General features: G+C 47.7%; 1 pseudogene; it reads right to left on the bottom strand.

Annotated features, from left to right (window-relative positions):
- Positions 1–12,781: 12,781 nt before the first annotated feature.
- LOC140631588 (U2 small nuclear ribonucleoprotein B'' pseudogene) lies at positions 12,782–13,545 on the bottom strand (annotated as a pseudogene).
- Between the last annotated feature and the right edge of the window lie 10,261 nt (positions 13,546–23,806).

Here is a 23,806-nt window from a genome sequence, read left to right as displayed (position 1 = left end):
GACTTATTTCACTTAGCATAATATCCTCTAGTTCCATCCATGTCATTGCAAATGACAAGATTTCCTTTTTTGATGGCTGAGTAGTATTCCATTGTATATATACACCACAGTTTCTTTATCTACTCGTCTGTTGAAGGACATCTGGGCTCTTTCCATAGTTTGGCTATTGTGGACATTGCTGCTATAAACATTGGGGTGCATGTGCCCCTTCGGATTTTTACTTTTCATTGGCCTCTGTCTATGCCTGCTTTCTAGAATATAAGTTCCATGAGAACAGATATCTTGCACCTCCCTCAACCCAATGGCAAACACAGTGAGTGTCTGCACGTAGTAGTGCTCAATAGATATTTATTAACTTAATGAGTAAATGAAAGAATGTCCTGGTATGTGGTGAGCTCTCTCACAGCAGTAGGAAGCAAGTGGAGGCTGGATGTTTATCTCTGGGTGATGCTCTAGAGGTGGCATGCCTTAGTCATGAAGGGAAATTAAGAATCTCTACCTTGGTACTTGCTTACTGTGTGACCCAGAGGAAGTTACCACACTTCTCTGAGCCTCACTTCCTCCATATGTAAAATAAAATGATGGCAACAGTAGTACCTAATGTGTAAGGCAGTTGTGATGATTATGTGAGATGCTGTGCTAAAGAGGTCAGCCAGAGGGACACCTGGGTGGCTCCGCGGTTGGGTGCCTAGGTTCGGCTCAGGTCGTGATCCCAGGATCCCGGATTGAGTCCCACATTGGGCTCCCTGCATGGAGCCTATTTCTCCCTCTGCCTATGTCTCTGCCTCTCTCTCTGTGTCTCTCATGGATAAATAAATAAGTCTTAAAAAAAAAAAGGAGTTCAGCCAGAGCCTGGCAGATAGTAAGTGCTCCATAGTGAGTCATCAATAAAATTCCTTCACTGGGGGTTCAGGTGTAGCATATGGCTGGATGACCCGTTCTAGCTGTGAGTCCTTCTGACTCTTTGACACATGAACTCTTGGGTGACACATGCACTTGCTCGAGCATCCTCAGCTGTGTCTCCCCAGCTCTATCTGCACTCAGCACCTTCTCTGCATCCTCCCTGAGGCCCGAGACAGCCACAGGGCTTCCCTCATGTTGCTGGCAGTGAAGCGGGAGACAGAACATGCCCGAGCCCAGTTCTCAGGGGTGTGTCACCCAAGTCCCAGGGGACACAGGAAGACAGGAGTTGCATTTCTGCTATAGGCATCAGGGAAGGTTTCTCTGAGGAGATGGGACTTGAACTGTACCTGACTGGGTGGGCAGGACTGGAAAGGAGGGAAAGGAGGAAGGAGGCAGTGCAGGCAGGAAGAGAGGCAGAAGTAAAGGCCCGGAGGAAGGGGTATGTTGACTCATTCGCCCCTTTGTTGATTGGAGTGTTGAATGATCACCTAATGCACACTGGACCCTGGCTGGGCCCTGAGCAGGGCAAGACACCTCCCCTCCCCCCAGTCATAGGAGAGTTCAGCCTAGTAGGAGGACAGACAAATATGCAGACGAAACAGTATAAAACGAGAAACAAGATGCACAGGACCTCCAGGATCCGGGGAAGTTTCTGGAGGAAGCAACATTTAAGCTAAGCCCTGAAGTCAAACAGAGGACTGGACAAGTGTTCCATGCAGAGGGAACAGACAGTACAAGGACTAGCAGCAAGAGAGAGGGCTTTGAGTTCAAAGACCTAGAAGGCATTGTGAGGCTGGAACTCCATAGAGGAGGGCGAGCCTGCAAGGGGAGCATGGGGGAGGCAGTTCAGGGAAAGCCTTTAGCCTTTATCCTGATGCAGTGGGGAGTCCCTGATGAGTTTAAAGCAGAGGCGGTACAGATCAGTCCAGAGCTGCATTTGCAAAAAGGTCACTGTGCTGTGCAGAGAGGAGCATGCCAGGTGTGGAAGAGGCAGGAAGGAGACAGGTTAGGTGGGACGCTGTCAACTTGAACGACACAGCCAGCAGGGAAAAAGGAAAATGTCATGGAGGGGGAGGCCTTCAGTCATGGGACTAGGCTCCATGGGGGTCTAGGAGCTGGTGGGCCAGAATGAGAGGGGAGCAAGGCAGATGGATTACCAAAGGAGAGGCCCTCTAAAATTTTGGCTTGGAGATGCTTAAGAGACATCATTTCTCAGGATCCCCAGTTGGGATACAACTGGTGGGGAGCCTTATAAATGACTGGGAGTTCAACAACCATGTCCTGATGCTTACCACACGTCATCCAGCATGCTGGGTGTTGCAGGTGTGGTGGTTTGCAAGACAGAAGAGGTTCCTGCTTATATTCTGCTGGAAGAGAGGGGCGATAAACAAACACACAGGTCACATGGCTCCTGGTGAGAAGTGTTTCAGACAACAATTAAGCAGAGTGAGGCTAAGTGTGAGGGGCAGAGAGGGATTGCAGTTTCCTATAGGATAGTCAGGGAGGGCCTCCTTCATGAGGCCATTTTTCTTTTCCTATTTCACTCTTTAAAAATTAGCATTATAGAGATATAATTTGCATATCATACAATTTACCCTTTAAAGTATGCGATTCAGTGGCTTTTAGTATATTCACAGAGTAACTATCATTGCAATGTAATTCCAGCACTTTTTTTTTTGAGATTTTATTTATTTATTTGTCAGAAAAAGTGAGAGAGCACAAGCAAGGGAAGCAGCAGGCAGAGGGAGAAGTAGAGCCCCACTGAGCAGGGAGCTTGACATGGGACTTGATCCCAAGACTGCAGGATCAGGACCTGAGCTGAATTGAAGGCAGACTCTTAACTGATTGAACCACGCAGGTATCCCCCAGCACATTTTCATCATACCAAAAAGAAACCTCACCCCAGCCCCTCCCCCTATTCCTCTTTACCTCCAGTCCCTGGCAACCACTGATCCACTTTCTGTCTCTGTGGACTTGGCTCTTCTAGACATTTCATGTAAGTGGGATCATGCAGTATGTGACTGGCTTCTTTCACTTAGCATGATAATTCATTAAATAATTAATAATACAACTTTTGGGTACAGACCTGTAGGACATGAACAAGTTGGCTATGCAGATGTTAGGGCAGAGAAGACCATGGTCAGTGAATCCCAAATTGCCCAAGAGCCATAGAACATGAAGCACTTGCTCCAGCCCAGCTGTCCTGGGCCCTTGTGGGGAAGGAGGTTTGCTGGGCAGGCAGTGAGGACTGGAAAGTCTGGCAGCTGAGCTTGGGGACATCTTGAAAGCCTGCTATATATGTAGGCCAGACCTAGCCTCGCCTGGGTAGGTGGGTTGTAGATGGCCTCTGATGCCCCAGGAGGCTTTGAAGGGCTCCCCGGGGCCTCAGTATCTTTATCTATAAAACCAAGGTAATTTGGGCCCCTGGGTGGCTCGGAAGGTTGTGTGTCTGCCTTTGGCTCAGGTCATGATCTCCAAGTCCTGGGATCAAGCCCCACGTGGGGCTCCTGGCTCAGTGGGGAGTCTGCTTCTCCCTCTCCTTCTGCCTCTACCCCTGCTTGTGTTCTTTCTCTCTCTCTCTCTGAAACGAATATATAAAATTTTTAAAAACCCAAAAAACAAAACAAAAAACCAAGGGAATCATTTGGGTCCTGCAATCATATGGAATTGGAATGACACCAAAGGACTGAAGTGAGCCTGAGTGGACCAAAAGCCTCGAGGTGGGAGGAACTGGTGTTACTGTGATGGTTGAGGCACTAGGTGTATCCTGGGTCTGTACCAGACCCTTGGGGATCTGGATGGCCTTTTATGGGATTTTTGCATAGCCAGAGGATGAAGATTGGAAGAGATTTCTTTGTACACCTTGGCAATTCTGGATCTTTCTAGGCTGGGTCAGAGATGGGGCCCAGGAAGGCATGCTGATGCCCAGACCCAACTGTGGCCTCTTGCTCATACCAGTATGGAGGAACAGAAAAAGGAAGGAGTCTTGGGTGGGGTCTCAGCTCATAGTGACCTTTGGCAAGTTACTTCTTCCCAATGATCCACAGACTCCCCAACTGAGGACATAGACAGCATAGTCCAGAGGATCCCTCAATTATAACACTGTAGGACTCCAAACCTCTAGAATCACCATGGAGGAAAAGTGCCTCAGGGTACGGGACTCAACATAGAACACATGGTTGACACATGGTCTGACAACAAAGTACAATTTTTCTCTTAAAATGATTTAATTTTTTTCATTTGTAAATATTTTAGTATATATCTCTGAAATGTAGCGCTTTTTTTTTTTTTTTTTTAAAAAGCAAACTGTATTACCATTATAACATCTGTGTCAGCCAACTATCACCACAATAATGCTGAGTAACAAAACATCTATACACAGTGGTGTAAAAGGCAAGTTTGTGGTTGTTTTTTGGAATGTCTGTGGGGCAGCTGGGTTTAGACAAAGTAGGTGGAACTTGGCCCCAGGCTGCTTCTGGGCTCAGATCTGTTCTATGTGTCTTTCGTTCTTGTGGGGCCAGAGAGTCAGGCTGGGACGTGTTCTTCCTCCGAGGGCAGGAGCTCAGGAGCAAGCCCGTCCATGCAAGCACATTTCAACCTACTGTTTGGTCCGTTCACCAGCATCCACTGGCTAAAGCAAATCCTGTGGCCACTCTTAGATTCAAGGGAAGGAGGGGTAGGGAGAAGGGAGAGGGGGTAATAGACTCTGCCTCCCAGTAGGAGGAGCTGCAAAATTCCCCCAAGGTTTCAGGGAAGGGTGAAGAATTGGGTCTATTTTTGTGATAGGCCAAACCCAGCATCCTCCACAAGAGATGAATAAGGTATGTGCAGATGGATGTTTCTTTATGAACTCTAGATTCATTGCAGTTATTTACTATATTAATACTCCTTGTTCTCCTCCCATCTTTAGCCTGTGAGAGCCTCTTCAGTTTCGCATGACCCCAGTAGACTCTGAGAGCTCCCTTGCTCTTTAATATTGATTATAAGACGTTCCGGACTCATCTTGCACATTTCCTGCTCCAGGCCTAGAATCAGCCTATTAATTATTTTTAAAAGCTGTACATTTGTAAAGTTTAAATGTCATGCCATTTTTTAAAGTACAGAATGTACAGCAAACTCCCTACCTCCCAGCCCCCAGTCCCCAGGCTCTTCATTCCCTTCCCTACAGGCAGCCACAACTGTCAATGCCCTGCTACTCTTTCTGGAGGTATTCTATGCCTAATGAAGTACATGTGATAGGCATCTTATTTTTTAAACACAAGAAATGAGTTCATGTTTTATTTTATGTTTTACAATATGCAATAATTTCATTTCACTATACATAATAGTAGTGGTTACCATTTGTATCACATCTACCGTGTGCTAGGAGAGCTAAGGTCCAAATGAAAATCTGCTCAAAATCAGAAGGCTTTAATCACACTGTCCACCATCTCGAAGTCCAGCAGCCCAGACGCATCCGTTGTACAATGATCATGTTTGACGGCATTTCCCAAAATATGGTAAACTACGTGATTTTATGTCACAGTACAAAGTGAGCATAACTATTATTTAAATGGTTATGAACCTATTCGAATTTATAAGAGACAAGACGAGGATAACAAGGAAGCTGCAGTGTCCCCTGATTACTTAATGGAAGCTGTTGTTCCATTACTAAAGCTGTGTTTGGGGCCAGCTCCTGGCTGTTTCTGGGCAGAAGGAACTCTCATTTTGAATCAGGTCCCCATTGCTGTCTTTCCAGATCCTTCTATCTCTCACATCTCTGCTTCTTCTGCCACTGCAAAGACCCAGCCTCCAGGGGGAGTTCTGGAACTTTGATTCGCATCAACACATCCCTGAGCATTATGGGCTCTTGGGTGCCATCAAGGCTAAGCCCTTCCTTGTAGAGAAGGGGATGCTGAGCGCTGAGTGCAGGGGTGGCCTGAGGCCACATGGGGAGTTACACAGCGCAGCCATCTTTATTCCACACCAAACTGTGCCAGAAATTGAGTGTTCCTGGGGACAGGAGACAGCCACAGGGCTCTGACCCCTTGGGAAAGGGGGAGGATACCTTCCTTCTGAACTCAATCAGAATTAAGTGGTTTTAAGACAGCTTCACAGATAAAAGAATAAAAATACATGTTCAAACAGTACAACAAAGTGAAAAGTAAGTCTCCACCAGTAAACCTCCCTTCCGCTCCTCCCTGCTGGTCTCTTGGTTTCTTTTTTTAAGATTTTATTTATTTCTTTGACAGAGAACACAAACAGGGGGAGTGGCAGGCAGAGGTTGAGGGAGAAACAGGTTCCATGCTGAGCAGGGAGCCCAATGCTCAATCCCAAGACGCTGGGGTCAGGACCTGAGCTGAAGGCAGACACTCAACCAACTGAGCCACCCAGGTGCCCTGGTTTCTTGGTCTCTTTAGTATCTTTCCATAGATACTCTGAGTAGACTCAGGTACAAGTGTGTGCATGCTTCCTTAAAAAAGGATGTAAGGAGAGTTTCAGTTTGGGATGATGAGAAGGTTCTACAGGACAGTACAATGGCTTCCCAGCCATGTGAATGCCCTTCATGCCACTGAGTCGTACACTTAAAAATTATAAAGTGATAAACTTCATACGTATTTTACCACAATTTAAAAAGTAATAATGTGTGTATTGTCCACATTTTCCTCCATCTTTTTCAAAATAAGCTTGTATTTAGGAGATCATTCTGCCATCACCCCATGAAATGATTTGTTCTTGGCCGTCTTGGTTAAGCTGGGAGCTATGCTTCCCTAAACATCCCTCCCTGTAAGGGGCTCCGGTTAGAGTTGGCCAAAAGAAGAATTTGTGGAGATCTGGAAGGCGGAAATGACACAGTGAGCATTTCTCTCCCAAGGCTGAATGACAAGTAGTGGCCCCGCAGAGCAGCAGGGCCCTGGACAGTGAAGGTGTGCTGTAGAGGTACAGCCACCAAGCACAGCTTCCCAAAACCCTTCCAGCCACACCCCCTGGCTGGCTCCTCAGATCCACCAGTGCCCCTCCTGAATTCCCAACCCCCAGTTGTGTCAGGGTGTGTTTCCCAGAACAAAGCCCTTTTCCCAGAAATCACAGTGGTTTTGTTTCTCTGAGGGAACACTGACTATCTCACCTATATTCCGCCTCATTTTTTTTTAATTGTGGTAAAATACAAATGACATGAGATCTACCATCTTTTTTTTTTAAGATTTATTTATTTATTTGAGAGAGAGCGCAGGAGGAGGGGCAGAGGGAGAGGGAGACAAGCAAACTCCCCACTGAGCAGAGAGTCCAGAGGGGCCCTGTCCCAGGACCCTGAGATCACGACCTGAGCCAAAACCAAGAGTTAGACACTCAACCAATGGTGCCACCCAGGCACCCAGTCCTTTTTTTTTTTTTTTTTTTCTTAAAGTAAGCTCCATGTCCAGCACAGAGCCAACGTGGGGCTTGAACTCACAACCCTGAGATCAAATGTCAGACGCTTAACTGACTGAGCCAGCCGGGCGCCCACATCTTAACCATTTTTAAGTGTACAATTCAGGAGCACTAGGTACATCATGTTGTTGTGAAACCAGTCTCCCAAACTCTTTTCATCTTGCCAAACTGAAACTCTGTGTGGGTTCCCTCCTCCCTCAACCCCCTGGCAACCACCATTCTTCTTGAGTCTACGAATTTGCCTTCTCTAGGAATCTCATAGCAGTGGAATCATACAGCATTTGTCCTTCTGTCACCAGCTTATTTTACAGAGCATAATGTGCTCAAGGTTCATCCGTGTCACAGCCTGTGTTAGAAGTTCCTTCCTTTTGGGGCACCTGGGTGGCTCAGTGGTTGAGTGTCTGCCTTCAGCTCAGGGTGTGATCCTGGGGCCCTGGAATCGAGTCCCACAGGGACTCCCCACAGGGAGCTCCCCACAGGGAGCCTGCTTCTCCCTCTCCTATGTCTCTGCCTCTCTCTGTGTGTCTCTCATGAATAAATAAATAAAATCTCAAAAAAAAAAAAAAAAAGAAGAAGAAGAAGAAGAAGAAGAAGTTCCTTCCTTTCTAAGGCTGAGTCATGCTCCACTGTGGTGATTCCTACACTTTGCCATTGGTGTCTACGGCAGACACACGGGCTCCTGGCACCTCGTGGCTGTTGTGATGGCATTGCCCCTGCATCTGCTTGCTGCACAGGGCTCCTTGGGAGTAAAGCAGCAAGCTTAGGGACACAGGCTTTAGACCCAGGGGCACCAGGTTTGAATCCTGTCTCCCCCCCTGGGGACACACTCTGGGACCTTGGGCACCTAGTGAGTGTTTTATAAAGGAGAACCTCCCCCCTTGCTGCGGCCATCTGTGGCAGAGCCACAGCTCACCTCTTGGGTCATCCAACTCTCAGCAGCAGGCTCCCTGCTATCTCCTTGGGCTTGGGATGTGGGCGACCTAGATCTGCCTCTGGCAGCCTTCCCGTCCATGCTGCTGCCACGCAGGATGGGCCAGCCCTTCCTCCCTCATCTGGCCCTTGGCACACACGGCCATATGTGTGCACACGTGGGGCACATGAGGGCCCATGGGGCTGGGTCACCTGTGGGGTCACCTGCCTCCAGCTGCAAGAGCAGAAACGTTTTCTCAGCCCATTGTTCTTGCTTTTGCTTTTTCACATTGTGGAGTTCAGGGCACTGGACTGGGGGCCGACACAGCCAGCCTTTCGTCTCACACGGTGCCAGCCCGTTCTGCGAATTTAGACGAGCCCCTTCCTTCTGTGGGCTCCCTCTCATTTCTGTAAAATGCAGGCGTTAACTGGATGGTCTCCAGTGCTGCACCCCATCTCTGGTTTCCTCTGGCTCCTTCAGTCAGTGTTCGTTTATCCATCCATCTGTCTGTCCGTCCGTCCATCCTGCAACTTTTCTTTAGTTTTTCGTCTTATTGGTGCTTCTGCTCATCTCGCTGTGTCGTGCTTGCACATGGCAACATTTTCAGGGTAGGACTTAGCAAGCAAAAGTCCCTCCTGCTCGTGTCCTCTGGATCAGTAGTTTTCAAATGGGAGGGAGCGGTGCCCCCAGGACATTCGAGATGTTGTCACAGCTTGGGTGGGGGAGGTGGCACTATTCCTGGCAACTAATGAATAGAGGCCAGGATGCTGCTCTGTGTCCTGTGCTGCACAGGACAGTCCCCATAGCAAAGACTTATCCAGCTTACAATGTCAGCCATGTGAGGTTGAAAAACCCTGCTCTGGGTAATAATGCTGTTGATATTTGCCGGGATATTTTCCTCACAATGTCTCTGAAGATACAAACATAAATGTGCATATTTTTCAATTGAAATGGGTTCGAAATACAGTTTGCTTTGTTCCATTAGTAATATCAGCAATGACATTTAGTTAAGAGCCCTGTTAGAACTGGGTTGTCAGTTAGGGCTCGGCTGGACCCAGGGCTACCCCAGGGCTCTCCAGCTTAAGCAGCACTTCTGATAAAAGTATATGTTGATTGGTTGTTTGTTTGCTTGCTTTATTCTGTTTTGTTTTGGTGGCAGCGGGGACAGATCCAGAACAGGGGAAGCCACTAGCCTTGTGCTACAGGGTGGCAGAAAGGTTCTGCCCAGGCCTCGGGCTGGGATCCAGCCATGTCTTCCCCAGCTGCCCTGAGTTCCCCATCTCTCCGCCCCACCTCCCCACCAAGTTGGCCTGGCTCTCTGCTAGGTTTGGAGCAGGCCCTGCCTTATCTCCAGACGCCTGTTATCTGCACACCCATCTGTGGACAAATGGCCGGCCCGGCTGGCTCCTGGTCACCCCTGCCTGGAGGGGGCCCTCCTCTCAGACCTGCGTCTGGCAATTTGGGCTGGAGCCCAAGGTGGGGGGTCTCACAATGGAGGAGGCCCAGCCCAGTCCCACCCCTGGGGCTTTCAACTCCAGAATGATGGTGCTGGGACATTCCATTCACAGGACAGGAATCAGGGCCAGGAAACTCATCCCTTCCCACTGCCCCTTCACTCACTTGGTTTTGCAGCAGGCCTTATAATGTAGGTAGGGGCTGGAACTGTGATTCCCATTGGACAGTTGGGGAAACCAAGGCTCAGATCGGGGTGTAACTGGCTGCAGGTCACACAACAAGGCAGAGGCTCTGCTGGGAGTTGAATGAGGCCCCCTACCTTCTATCTCGGCCTCTGCAAAGGAAAGCCCACAGATACCAGACTCCTGGCCCAACTTTGCCATGCAAACCAGGTGGCTGAGACACAGTCACTCCTTGCTTTGGGACTTCATTTCTGTACTTTGCAAACACACAAAAGTGAAGGCCTGCTCCCAGCTCCCAGGAGGCAGGTGAGCAGTAGGCAGAGTGAACCATGGGCTCTGCGCCCACCCTGCTTGGGTTCAAGTCCCACTTTCCCCACTTATGCTCAGCAGGACCTTGGAAAATCACTTGCTCTCCCTCTCTTTGCCTTGGCTTCCCCGTTTGAGAAATGGGAGAATAGGAGCCCTTATGTCACAGGATTGTTATGAGGATTAAGTTAACCTACACACTAAGTACTTAAGTACTTAGCACAGTGCTGGGCCCATAATGAGTACTCACAAGTAAATGTAGGTTACTGTTATTTGTATTAGCCGTCAAGTATAGGAGGAGGACCCAGAAGAGTGCTTGCAGTAGGTGGGTTGACTCTGTGACCGTGGGCGGCTGACTTGACATCTTTGAGACTGTTTTCTCACCTGCAAAATAGAGGCAGTGAGGGGCCTGTGTGGTTGAGGTTCTGGAGAGGAGCTTGGCACAGAGCACGGCCCCAGCGGCCAGGGTGGGGCAGGGCACTGCCTGTGACCCACGGGCAGGGGTGTCTGCAGGAAGACAGAGACAGCCCGTAGGCCTTTGTTTACAGAGCCCATCTCTCCCCTGATGGATGCAGCCGGCAGAGTCTGTTTGCAAGTTCCTCCTGGAAACATGAATCAAGGTCTGTTTGGAGAACGCGCGCGCTCCTCTGTCAAACATTCCACCCATTCTGGGGCCACCAAGCCCCCGGAGCCAAGAGCAGAGTGGGTCCCAGACTGTACCCAGGGACAGAGCAGAGGCTGAGACACGGAGCCAACCTGGGGGAACCGGACAGCCTGGGCTCAGTGACCCCCCCACCCCCGGACAGACACCCTGCCTGGCCTCAAGGAGCTCTCTAGAAAGCAAGATAAGACCTGGACCCAACCAGAAAACAGGGAGGGTGAGATAAGGACCCATCTGCTTCTACTCTGGTCCCCTGTGATCTTTCACAGCAGCACCAGGGTGATCTTCTCAAAATACAAATCTCATCAGCTCTCCCTTGCTCACCAGCCACAAGTGGCTTCCCTTGCAGCTGAAAAAAGATCAGGTTTGGGCAGCCCGGGTGGCTCAGCGGTATAGTGCCCACCTTCGGCCCGGGACATGATCCTGGAGTCCCGGGATCGGGTCCCACGTCAGGCTCCCTGCATGGAGCCTGCTCCTCCCTCTGCCTGTGTCTCTGCCTCTCTCTCTGTGTGTGTCTCTCATGAATAAATAAATAAAATCTAAAAAAAAAAAAATCAGGTCCTTACAATGGGGACCTCCCCCCTAACCCCACCACTAGGACCTCTGCTCCCGCACCCTCATCTCCAAGTCCTGCTTTCCCCGCAGCCCCTCAAGGAGGCCTGCCACGCTCCTGTCTTGGATGCTTTCCCTAGGCCCCTCATGCCCCTGACGCCCCCCCCCAAGGCGTCCCTGACCACCCCGCTGGCCCCCATCAGACCTGGGAGTATACGTGTATTTGCTGGCGCGTGTAGTGTCCATTTCCACAGGGATGGGGGCAGCGTCCGCTCTATTGCTCAGCCAGCGCCCAGCCCCTGGCGTGAGGCTCCGAACAAACACCTCTTCAGTGAGAGAACGACTGACTGTGGGAAGAATTGATCTCTGAAAATGGATGGTTGTAACCAGTTGGGGGATCAGAGAAGGCTTCTGGGGAGATGGCAGCACAGCCAGGGCTTGCTGAGCGGGAAGGCTGACCCTCCGGGGAGATGAGGAAGGAGGAAGGGCAGGGCTTAGCTGCTAAGCAGCGGGGGTGGGGGGGGGGTAGGGGCCCACTTCAGGGGAGGCTGCACCGGGCGGGGGAGACCAGGGCCGCCAGTTCAGCCACCTCGGCCAAGTCACTTCAACCCTCTGAATCTCAGTTCCTGCGTCTGAAAAATGGGGGTGATGATATGCATCCAGAGACAGAGCATGAGAGGAGCAAATGGGGCGATGCACGTAAGCCCCCAGTCCGAGGTCAGTAGGTGGAAAGTGTCACCACCACAGATTTCCAGTTCACTGCCATAGCGATCTCAGGGAGGAGGTGTCCTACTGCATCATTCTCCCGTAATAATTAATTGGATTTAACACTACATATATCTTAAATATTGAAACACTGTCAGATTTACAGAAAAGTCACAAGTACCGTAGTACATAGACATTTTCCCCCTGAACCAGATGAGAAGAAGTTGCTGATACGATGTCCGGTCTCACCTAAATACTTGTGTGTAGATTTCTTTTTTTGCCCCTTTGTGTGTATTTCCAACAAACATGGACAATCTCCTACCAACCATAATATAACCATCACTGTTGGGACATTGACACATTCCTAGCAGAGAATCTTCAGACCCCATCGGAGATTCTGCACGGGGCGGGACTGTCGTGCAGCGTGTGGTTGTCACCACTTGGTCCCCTTGTTCTCCCGGAGGGATGAGGGTGCTGGGCTCCCGGCTGCCTCTAGGTGGCACACAACTCTCTGAGGAAAGGAAGGGAACCCCAGGTGAATTAATTCCAAGGGAAGGAGGGATTGTTTTTTTTTTTTAGAATACAAATAAACGTTTATTGTACAAAATTGAGGCCTTCATATTTCATAGTTCAATAAGGCTAAACAAAAACTAAGTTATTTTTTAAAATTCACAAAAATTTCTCTTTCACTCCCCCACATCCCAACTATTAAAATGGCCTGACAAATGTTATCGAAACAAACACTTTAAATAACACCAAGTCCTTTAAAGACAACTATGCCATATGTTATTTTTTGGCATATGTGATCTTCATGGCATGGGACGGTGTGATTTTAAATCCCTGTAAAGCATCCCTGGCAGCTCCAGCCTGTCCATCATTTTCAAATTCAACAGAAGCAATGTCATGCCTTCCGAGGACTAAACGTACTTCTTTGAGGCCCCGAAACTGATTAAACAGCATAGACAACATCATCTCATTAGTCTTTTCTGGTAAATTGTTGAAGAATAAAATATAGTTTGGAGGGTACTCAGGGACCTGAGGATTTGGTATTGAATTTCCTTGAGTATTTGCTACATTTGGTGTTCCCTGACCAGGCTTTATGTTTGCAGTGGTCTCAGTCTGTTCCACAGTTTTTGCTTTTTTCTTTTCCTTCTTCTTTTCTTTGTCAGCAAAGTGCCACGCATTTTAGATATTATATCCGAATCTGTTTTTGCATACTGGATTCGCATTGGTTTACCATAAAATGGAAATCCTTGTAACTGTCTCAAGGCATTTGTGGATGAGCCCAGTTCCTTAAAAATAACAAAGCCTTGTCCCCTCATCTTCATGGTCTTTAAAGCTACAATATCTACCACATGGCCAAACTGAAAAAACAGGGCGTATAGGGATCTCTTCAACTCTTCTTTTTAAATTTTGTCATTCATATTGTTAATGTAAATTCTATGATTTGGTCTGATATCCATATTTGCAGTTAAACTGTTCAAATTGCCTGAGGCCTGCGCTGGTCCCGTACCAGGAGGGATAGTTTTACATGGATTAAGCCCTGTCTGTACGGGTGGGTCCTCCAAAGGAGTCAAATTTTACCCTCTGTTCCCACTAGGAGGAACCAGCATTCATTCATTCATTCATTCATGCACTCATGTATCAAGTACTTCCTGGTGCCTCCTGCTGCTGATAGCTAAAGCTCATGTGCCTTCTGAAGGTCACAGTACAAAGAAGGCAAGGACAAGGTCACTGGGCTCAGAGCTCCGAAGACCGGGCACAGGCCCAGGTTTTGCTCCTGGCTTGCTGTAAGACTTTGAGCACCTTTCTAGGATCTAACAGTTTAAAAAAATTGCAGATGTCAGCTTGGCTAGATTAGGGTTCTGTTTCATCACCCCATGCCTGTCCCCCTCCATCTTGAACCTATCTCTAAATCCAAGGGACACTCTGCTCCAGACTCCTCCTCTTTCCCATAAGAAGGCAACCAAGGTGTGGATTCAAGTTGCTCACAGGCAGGTGAGAAGATAGTTTGAAAGGACCTGGGGTGTTAGCATGGTTGGAGAGGGGCTAGCACCAAGCAAGAAAATCTCCAGCCCCAGGAAGTGGGGGGACAGGGAAAGGGAGCTAGGAGGCTGGGGGCTATCTTCCCCCACCCCACCCCCAGAGCAGAATGGTGCCTCTATCCCCCACTCTTCAAGTGCTGTCCCGTGGCTGGCTTAGCAGGAATCTCTTGCCCAGTTGGTAACTACAGCAAGGGGTATACAGAGACTGTCTCCAGGTTTACCCTCGACCACAAACTGTATCCCCTATATGATTTACTCTGCTGTGCCTCTGTTTCTGCATCTGTTAAATGGGAGCCAAACAAAACCTTTCTCTTGGGGAGATGTAACCATACTGTTGATCAAAATGCTTCCATATGCTTCTGCTATTGAGAGCAGGACAGCTGGAAGGAAAGTGTGAGGTCTCGGAACCTTGACTCAAAGGAAGATCCTGTGAGGGAGAGGGGACCCACAGGGCGCTCATCACACAAAAGGAGCCCTGTGGTGCTTTCTGCATCACCTATGCTGATAACTCTTCAGCCACAGACAGCAAGCTCCCTGCAATGTCCAAAGTACTGCCTTATCCATGACCTCGTGTGACTTTCATCTTCTACCTTGATGGGTGGGATGGGATACTGAGGCTTGGGAAGGGAGGTGTGACAATGAGCTAGCAGCAGAGTCAAGCTGTAGGGGAGAGAATCAGGCAGTCCTGGGTTTAAGTCCCAGCTCTGTCATGCCCAGGATCTGTGACTTTTGGCAAATCACTTCACCTCTCTGAGCCTCAGTTTCTTCACTTATTCAATGGAGATAGCTCAAAATCATTTAGAGGGTTAAATTAAATAATGTTAAGGAGGGCACATGATGAGATGAGCACTGGGTGTTAAATGTTGACAAATTGAATTTAAATAAAAAATAAAATAAAAATAAGTAATGTAGCATGAGATGCAGGGTGCCATCCTGGTTTTGATAATTGCCTGAGTGAGAACACACCTTCCTTGGTTCTAAGTGACCATCTATGGGGAGTAGGGTTTTTCTTTTTCCTTTTTTTTTTTTTAATTTTATTTTTTTATTCATGAGAAACACAGAAAGAGACATAGGCAGAGGGAGAAGCAGGCTCCATGCTGGAGGCCTGATGTGGGGCTTCATCCCTGGACTCCAGGTTCACACCTTGGGCCAAAGGCAGGCACCAAACTGCTGAGCCACCCAGGCATACCCCGATTTTTCTTTTTCCCATCCTACCTCTTACTGATGTTTTCCCTGGCCCCTCCCCTCCCCCTGTCATCTCCTATCACAGTCTCCTGATGACTTCCTGGTTCCACTGTAAGCACCATGAGGTCAGGGATCTGGTGTGCTTCAATCCATCGGGGCTGCCCTAACAAAGTACCATGGCCTGAGTGGCTTACAAATGTCAGAAATTTCTCTCTCACAATCCTGGCAGTCAGCGCCTCGCCCTGAGCACTGGTGGTGTTTTAAGCGCTGTCTGTGTGCCGGTCCAGGCTAAGCTCTTCCTCTGCTTCTTCTCACTCCTCACAACGCTCCAAGGCAGAGGTTATTTTTCTCACCCCCATCCTACCAGTGATGGGACTGCAGTTCAGAAAAGGGAAGAAACGTGCCCAGCAGGGATAGGTCAAAGGTGAGGCAAGAGAGGCACCCAGGGGATTCCCCAGGTGGTTCAGCAGTTTAGCGCCTACCTTTGGCCCAGGGCATGATCCTGGAGTCCTGGGATCGAGTCCCACATCGGGCCCCCTGCTTCTCCTTCTGCTTATGTCTCTGCCTCTCTCTCTCTCTGTGTGTGTCTCTCATGAATAAATAAATAAAATTAAAAGAAGAAGAAGAAAAAAGAAAGAGAGGCACCCAGGGTGCCTTGATTTGGGGGGACTCAATCTCAAGGTCAGACCTCCTTCAATTTCGTATCCTAGGTTCTCACTCACTTCACCCTAGCCATGCTGCCAGGGTCACACAGCTAAGAGGAGGTGACACTGGGATTCGAACCCGGGCCTGCATGATTCCAGGCCTCTTCACCACAGTGGGCTCAGCAACTGTTGGCTGTTTATAGAGTACATGGTGCCCAGGAACACTGGCCACGCTAAATGCATATGGCTATTACATGACTGTCATCACTGCCTTCTGATAGTCCCTCCTTCTAGCATCTGACTTTATGTCACCCCCACCCACACCCTACCAAAACCAGCTTCTTAGGACCTCCCCCAGCCAGGGTGACCAGGGTGACCTGGTTTCCCAAGTTCTGTTACTCAACTTATTATCTTCAGTGTCGGTGACCAACTGCTGTGTGTCATGGGGTAATGGCCCCACCTGCATTTATTTTAGCCCTGGTTTGTCTACTTGTAGGGATTTGGTTATCAATTAGGCATTTCTATTACTATGGCCGGCATGTTGGCCAGCTGCACACAAAAGCCACAGAAAACTTCATTCTCATGCAAGAAGGCCCAAGAAATGTCTCTGTACCCAGAGGTCTTCGAGAAAGCAAACTGCTTCAAGGGGAATTATGAGAGTAAGCTTGCCCCCACCTCCCCACTCGCCACCCTGGGCCCTTCATCTGGACAATAACAGCTCCTGTCTCCAGAAACCATTCCTTCAGGTTTCAGCTGAGTGGCAGGATTATACTACAGGGTGGCAATTAGCCTGATAAGGCGATGACCTCACCCCTTCTGCCTCTGGCCAGAGCAGAAGGACCAGCTAGCTGGAGCCTGCCCCTGGAGGACCTCTCTCCCCCAACGCTGGGGGACACTGGGCCTCCCTCGCTGTCCATACAGAGACCCTAGTTCAAGGCCTTGGGCAAGTCTCTTGCCCTCTCTGGGCCTTAGATTGTCCATCTGTGAAATGGAGCATATTCTGGCATTCACAGGCTTGTGGAAAAGTGTCAGTAGAATAATAAGTGAGAAATTGCTTTGGACAGGGACTGCTGACTGCAAATGACCATAGAACTAGGGACTTTAAAAAAAAGATTTATTTATTTATTCATGAGAGACAGAGAGAGAGAGAGAGAGGCAGAGACATAGGCAGAGGGAGAAGCAGGCTCCCCGCAAGGAGCCCAGTGTGGAACTCGATTCAGGATCCCAGGATCACTCCCTGAGCCAAAGGCAGACACTCAACCACTGATCCACCCAGGCATCCCAGAACTAGGGACTTTTCTGGAATATTCCTGAAGGAACAAAGTAAAGAGCACTGGCCAGAGAGTCAGATGGACCTGAGTTCTGAGTCCCGGCTCCCATGTTCACCAGCTATATGCTCCCAGGCAAGCTACATGTTTCCTCCTCTGTAAGATGGGGCAATGCCGTTGCCTTTCCCTCCTTGCATGTGGTTATGAGATACAGGGACATGTGAGGCAGGATAGCCAGCTGGTTAAGACAACAGGTTTCAGGTTGGATAGAGCTAGGTTCAAGTGCTGCCTTAACCACTCACTAGCTGTGTGCCCTTGGGTAAGTGACTTTACCTCTCTGAGCCTGTTTCCCACCCATTAAATGGGCAGAATAATAGTTCCTACTTATTTTAATTTTTTAAAGATTTTATTTATTTATTCATGAGAGACACAGAAAGAGAGGCAGAGACACAGGCAGAGGGAGAAGCAGGCTCCCTGCAGGGAGCCTGATGCAGGATTCGATCCTTGTACCCTGGGATCACACCCTGAGACAAAGGCAGATGCTCAACCACTGAGCCACCCGGGAGTCCCAATAGTTCCTACTTATGGGGTTGTCCTGAAGACTGAATTAAATAAAGCTGGTAAAGTATTTCGTGCAGAGTCTGGCAAATGGTAAAGGGACATGAGGACAGCTGTGTGATCTTAAGAACACGTGTAACTCTCTTTGAATTTGGTCTTCTCATCTGAGATGAGACACCAAGACAGTACAGGCAAAGTAGGAACAGCACCTTAGGTTTTAAGAACATGCCATGGAATGGCGGAAGGGTGCCAGCTATTCTCAACTCACAGAGTCAGATGAATAAAGGCATCTTTTTTTTTTTAAGATTTTATTTATTTATTCATGAGAGACACACACAGAAAGAGAGGCAGAGACATAGGCAGAGGGAGAAGCAGGCTCCCTGCAGGGAATCTGATGCAGAACTTGATCTCAGGACCCCAGGATCACGACCTGAGCCAAAGGCAGATGCTCAACCACTGAGCCACCCAGGTGCCCCGAATAAAGGCATCTTTTATCCAAAGACCTCTCTCTTTTTTTCCTCTTCTTTGCTTAACATAGAGGCAAAGAGTGTTGGCCAATGAAGCCAACTTAGCAGCTGTGTGACTCTGGTCAAGTAGGTAAACCTCTCTGTGCCTCACTTTCCTCACCTGGAAAATGGGATAATAGTTGTGCCTACCTCATAAACGTACTTTGAGGGCTAATCACGTAAATCTATTTAAAGTGATTGACACAGTGCCTGACATCCAGTGTGTGCTCAATACATGTTAGTTTTTGTTTGTATTATATTGAAGAACTAATTTTCTCCTCAGGTTGCCTTTGCAGCAGATGGTGCATGGCGGATTCCCGGCAGGTGCACAGAGAAGTTGCACAGGGTCAGAGAGAATCCTGAGGCCTGGCCCTGACACTTCCATGTTCAGAATCTCAGATCTTCAGAGGCAAGTCCTCTCCCCATTCAGGGCCTGTTTCTCCAGGAGTAGGAGGAAAGGTGAGACTAAGAGCATTCCAGAATTCTAGGTCCCCAGCGAGGACTCCTGAGGGGGTCAGTTTGCTTCCTAGCCTCCAGCACACCTGCCAGAGCTGAGGTAGCCCCCTTGTCTCCCTCACTCTACAGCTCCAGGCCTGAGAGAAAGCGGACCGCACCCAGGCTGTCGCATGGGTGCAACATCCCATAAGCCTTCACAGAGACAGACACAAACTCGACACATGGGTAGGCAAGCATGCTCTGACACAGGCATGCAGTCAGCCAGCACACAGCTATGTCCCCCCGGACACATCTCCAACACAGCCATAGGCCAGTGCCCTCCCTACCTTGTTGTGGAAGCACCTGGCCTGGTGCTTTGCACATATTGGCCTGAAGCAGATGGGTTTTTTTTTGTTGTTTGTTTTTTTATTTATGATAGTCATCAGAGAGAGAGAGAGAGAGAGAGAGAGAGGCAGAGACACAGGCAGAGGGAGAAGCAGGATCCATGCACCGGGAGCCCGACGTGGGATTCGATCCCGGGTCTCCAGGATCGCGCCCTGAGCCAAAGGCAGGCGCCAAACCGCTGCGCCACCCAGGGATTCCCCAGATGTTTGTTGATTGACTTAACAAATGAAAGCTTCACAGAAAGGTGCCTATCCTGTAACAGCCCCAGACCAGGGTTTCCCAAAGCACAGAACCTCAACTGCTGGAGGGACAGAGGATTTTAGATAGCTCCCGGATGAGCCCATTCTAACTCTACTAGGTACAGATTTACTGAAACGTGTCTTAGTTAAAACGCAACCAGTGGTTATAATGGAATGACAGGAGTAAGAAAAATTTTTCTTGTTTTTAGAAGTTTCTTTAAAAATTTATTTAAATAAAAAGATCTTTGAAATAAAATTTTTAAGTTGATAGTAATATAATATTATAGCTGGAACTCACTTCACCTTGGGTGCCTGGGACTTGTGACACTGTTGATGCAGCCACCACCCAGTCTAAATATCTCTTCACCACTTTATAAATGGGGAAGCTGAACAGAAGCTCAGCCCAGGAAAGAGTCTGTCTCAAGATAACACTTACTTGGAGACCCAGAAAGCAGGGCCATTGGTTTTGCCTCTGACTTACCATGTGACAGTTGAGTTCATCTCTGGCCTCAGATTTCTTAACTGTAAAATCAGGGAAATTTATCCCCATACTAGTTGCCTCCCAGCATGGCTCCGAGGATCTCGAGAACATGAGAGGCAAAGAGTAGGAGAGCACTTTGCAAACAGGCTTGGGGCATTGCATCAGTTGGAGGCAGAGCCAAGTCTAGATCTCTGATCTCCTGATGCCCCATTCAGGTCTTACACAGGGCAGCTCACAGCATTATGAAGGGACAGGGGAGGTTTGGCAGCCAGGCAGATAGGTGCCTAAGTTCGGTCTCTACCTGTTTATTCATTCCTTCAACATTTTTTTGAGTACTAAATGCAGGTTAAATACTAGGAAGGCAATGGAGAGCTGAGCAAGGCAGGCATTAATAAAAAAAAGTATACAAATAAATGTAATATTATACAAGTGCATTAAGTACAACACAGCAGAAGTTCACAATGTGGGAATGGTACTTGTCAGGTAGGGCAACATAAGCTTCCTCAGGAATGAGGATCAAATGGAGGCTGCGGAAGAAGAGGAAAACTTCTGACAAAGGGGGAGAAAAAGCATCCCAGGTAGAGGAAACCACTGATGCAAAGGCCCTGCAGAAGGGGCAGGATCATTGGAGTAACTTTAGCATGGCTGAAGTAGAGTCCCAGGTGATGTGTTCTCAGCCAAGTAAAGCTAAAAAGCTAGCAAGGGTAAGCATGCAGCATTGAAGGCCAGTTAGGATTTGGGCCATAATTGTAACAGCAGTGGGAATCCATTAAAGGCTTTTAAGCAGGGAGTGATATCCATTTGATAAGCTCACTGGCTGCAAGTCAAGTGTGAAAGAAAAGAACATAAGGGCAGACTTCCTTTACAGAAACCAGAACATACAATAAAGTCACTAAAATAAGATCACTCTAGTATTGGGAAAGGCACAGACAGATCCATGGAACAAGACAAATAATCCAGAATTAGATTCTAGGATACAGATGTGAATATTTGACAAAAGAGGTACCTCATCTCAGGAGGAAAAGGATAGTTTATTTCCCAAACAATGCAGGCCCAATAATCTAATCTTCTGGAATAAATTAAAATGAGTTCCCATCTTACACCATAAAATCCTATATTTCAGATGGATCAAAAATTTAAATGTAAGAGTTAATATAACACAAAATATCATTGAGAGATTCCAGAATACTGTAAATATGAAGTAGACAGGAGTCAACAAGCTACTGCCCATAGGTCAGATCCAGCTGGCTGCCTTTTGTCTTTGTTTTAGTTTTGTTTGTTTTTTGTTTTTAAAGATTTTATTTGAGAGAGAGAGGGAAACCATGCAAGAGCGTGAGCATGAGCTGCGGGAGGGGGTGCAGTGCAGAGGGAGAGGAAGAAGCAGACTCCCTGCTGAGGAGGGAGCTTGATGCGGCTCCATCCCAGGACCCTGAGATCATGACCTGAGCCTAAGGCAGACGCTTAACTGACTGAGTCATCCAGGTGCCCCGTTATTGTTTTTTTTTTTAAGATTCATTCATTTATTTGGGATGAGGTGGGGGAGGGGCAGCAAGAATCCCAAGCGGACTCCCCACTGAGTATGGAGCCCAACTTGGGGCTCCATCCCAGGACCCTGAGATCATGACCTGAGCTGAAATCAAGAGTCAGCCGCTTAATCAATTGAACCACCCAGGTGCCCCATCTTTTGTTTTGTTTTATTGATATATAATTCAGCTTTATTGATATATAATTCACATACCATATAATCTACCTGTTTAAAGTGTACAGTTATATGGTTTAAATATGGTGCAACCATCACAGAGTCAATTCTAGAACATTTTCATAACCTCAAAAGGAAACCCCATACCAATTACCTCTCAACCTCTTAGCTCCTGTCCTTTCGCAGGCTCTGGCAACCACCGACCTAAGTTCTGTTTCTGTGGATTTACTTCTTCTGGACACTTCACAAAAAAGGAATCAAATAATATGTGAGTTTTTGTATCTGGCTTCTTTCACTCATAATGTTTTCAGGGTTTATCCATGCTGTAGCATGTTATCAGCACTTCATTCCTTTTTATAGATGTATGGCTATGCCACCGTTTATTTATCCATTCATCAATTCAGTGATGTCAATCGATCAATAGACATTTATTTGGATTGTTTCCACCTTTTGGCTACTAAGACTAGTGCTGCTATGAACTACATGTACAAGTTTTTGTGTGGACTTATGCTTTCATTTCTCTTGGGTAGATGCCTAAGATGTTTCCTATCTTTTGTAAGTAATGTTACATTGGAACATGTTTGTTAACAAATTGTCTGTGGCTGCTTTCTTGCTACAATGGCAGTGCTAGTTACAACGGAGAACATACGCCCCATGAGGTCTGAAATACATACTCTTTGGCCTTTTACAGAAGAAGTTGCCAATTCCTGATACAGAGGCAGAGAAGGCCTTATATTTCAGACTGAAAATGAAGAGAGATTATTTTTAAATGTATATGGACTCAAATATATATATAAATATAAGTTTAAAATATATATACATATATATAATCTCTAATATGGCAAAAGACACTAAAAGTCATTAGGCAAAAAATAGAGCTTGAAAAAAATAACACTGACAACAGAGAAAGGGTTGTGATCTTGTATCAGAGTCCTGGCAGGAGGTAGATGGCCCACACAGATTGGGTAGCTAAGGAGATGGAACGAAGGGGACAATGCAGAAGAGCTGTTTTCAAAGGTATGGGCAGGGTTGAGGAAACACACCCAAGGAGGTGCACAGGGAGTATCAGAAGGGAGTCATGTCTGCCTGGGACCTGTCCTGCCTAGTGAGAGAAGATAAGAAGGCTTAGATAAGTTCCCCAACTTCTCTTTCCACCTGTCCATGACCCCCAATAGTGCCTTCCATTGGCCAAACCCTACCAGAAGCTGAGGACTGGGAGTACAGTATAGACCCCATGGTGTGCAGGGCACAGAACAGATGGAGAGACAAAGCATGGCTCTGGAGGGACAGATGGGAAATATCCTGTGCATAGCTTGAAAGGAGAGGACGTAGAAAAATGGGCAAAGTCTAGACCAACCAGCTAATGACTGGGCAAATGACATGGCCAACAATCTTATGAAAAAGATACTCAAATTTATGTTAGCAGTTGGGAAAACACAAATAAGTCTGGCAGTGTGGTGGAGTTTTGTGTCTATCAGAGCTCTAGTACCTGTTGCTGGTGGGGAGGTAAAGATAGCGGCACCCTCACATATTGCTGGTGAGAACGTGAAATGTGACAGATGATTGGAAAGCAGCAATTCAATTCCTGGGAACCTGTCCCAGAGGAATAAAGGCCCAGATAAAGAAGGACATTATGTGCAGGAAATTGTAGTAGATCCTGTCATATCCATGGTTGCCCATCCTTTTGAATAGTCTTTCTCTATATTTGGGGAAATCCCTGTGTTGGAACCCCACTTCCCCGATTTAGGAATCTCAACTAAAATTCCAGCCCCCTTTGCAGTTAGGATGTGGCCACCTCACCAAGCTCCACCAATCGGATTCATCCTGTGGGATTTTCCCACTGTGCTGGTGAACTGGTGGCCACAGCACCAGAGGTGGCTTCCCAGGGACTTCGGAAGGGGGGCTGGGATTTTGCACGCAGAAGAGGCAGGGGGCAGAGGGTGGGGAAGGTGTGGCAAGACTGCATCTGTGAGCTCATCAGACTAGTCCGTCGCGTCGTTTGGGGCTTTGATCTAGAAACTGAGCCTTCAGCTCAATCCAAGAGGTCAGCATCTGCTGCTTCTTAGAACCTTACCAAACACTCACTGCAGCATCGTTCCTGGTAGTGAAAGCTCGAAGGAGAATGATCATGAAAAGGTCAACTGCATAAAGTGATACATCCACACAGCAGAATATTAGGCAGCTATTAAAAAGCAAGAACTTGAGTTATATTAGCTGACTTGGGAAGATGTCTATGAAGAAGACAAGGAGCAGAAAACT

This window comes from Canis lupus, chromosome 4 (assembly GCF_048164855.1).
Source record: "Canis lupus baileyi chromosome 4, mCanLup2.hap1, whole genome shotgun sequence".
NCBI lineage: Eukaryota > Metazoa > Chordata > Mammalia > Carnivora > Canidae > Canis > Canis lupus.
This window is presented reverse-complemented; position numbering and strand designations above follow the sequence as displayed.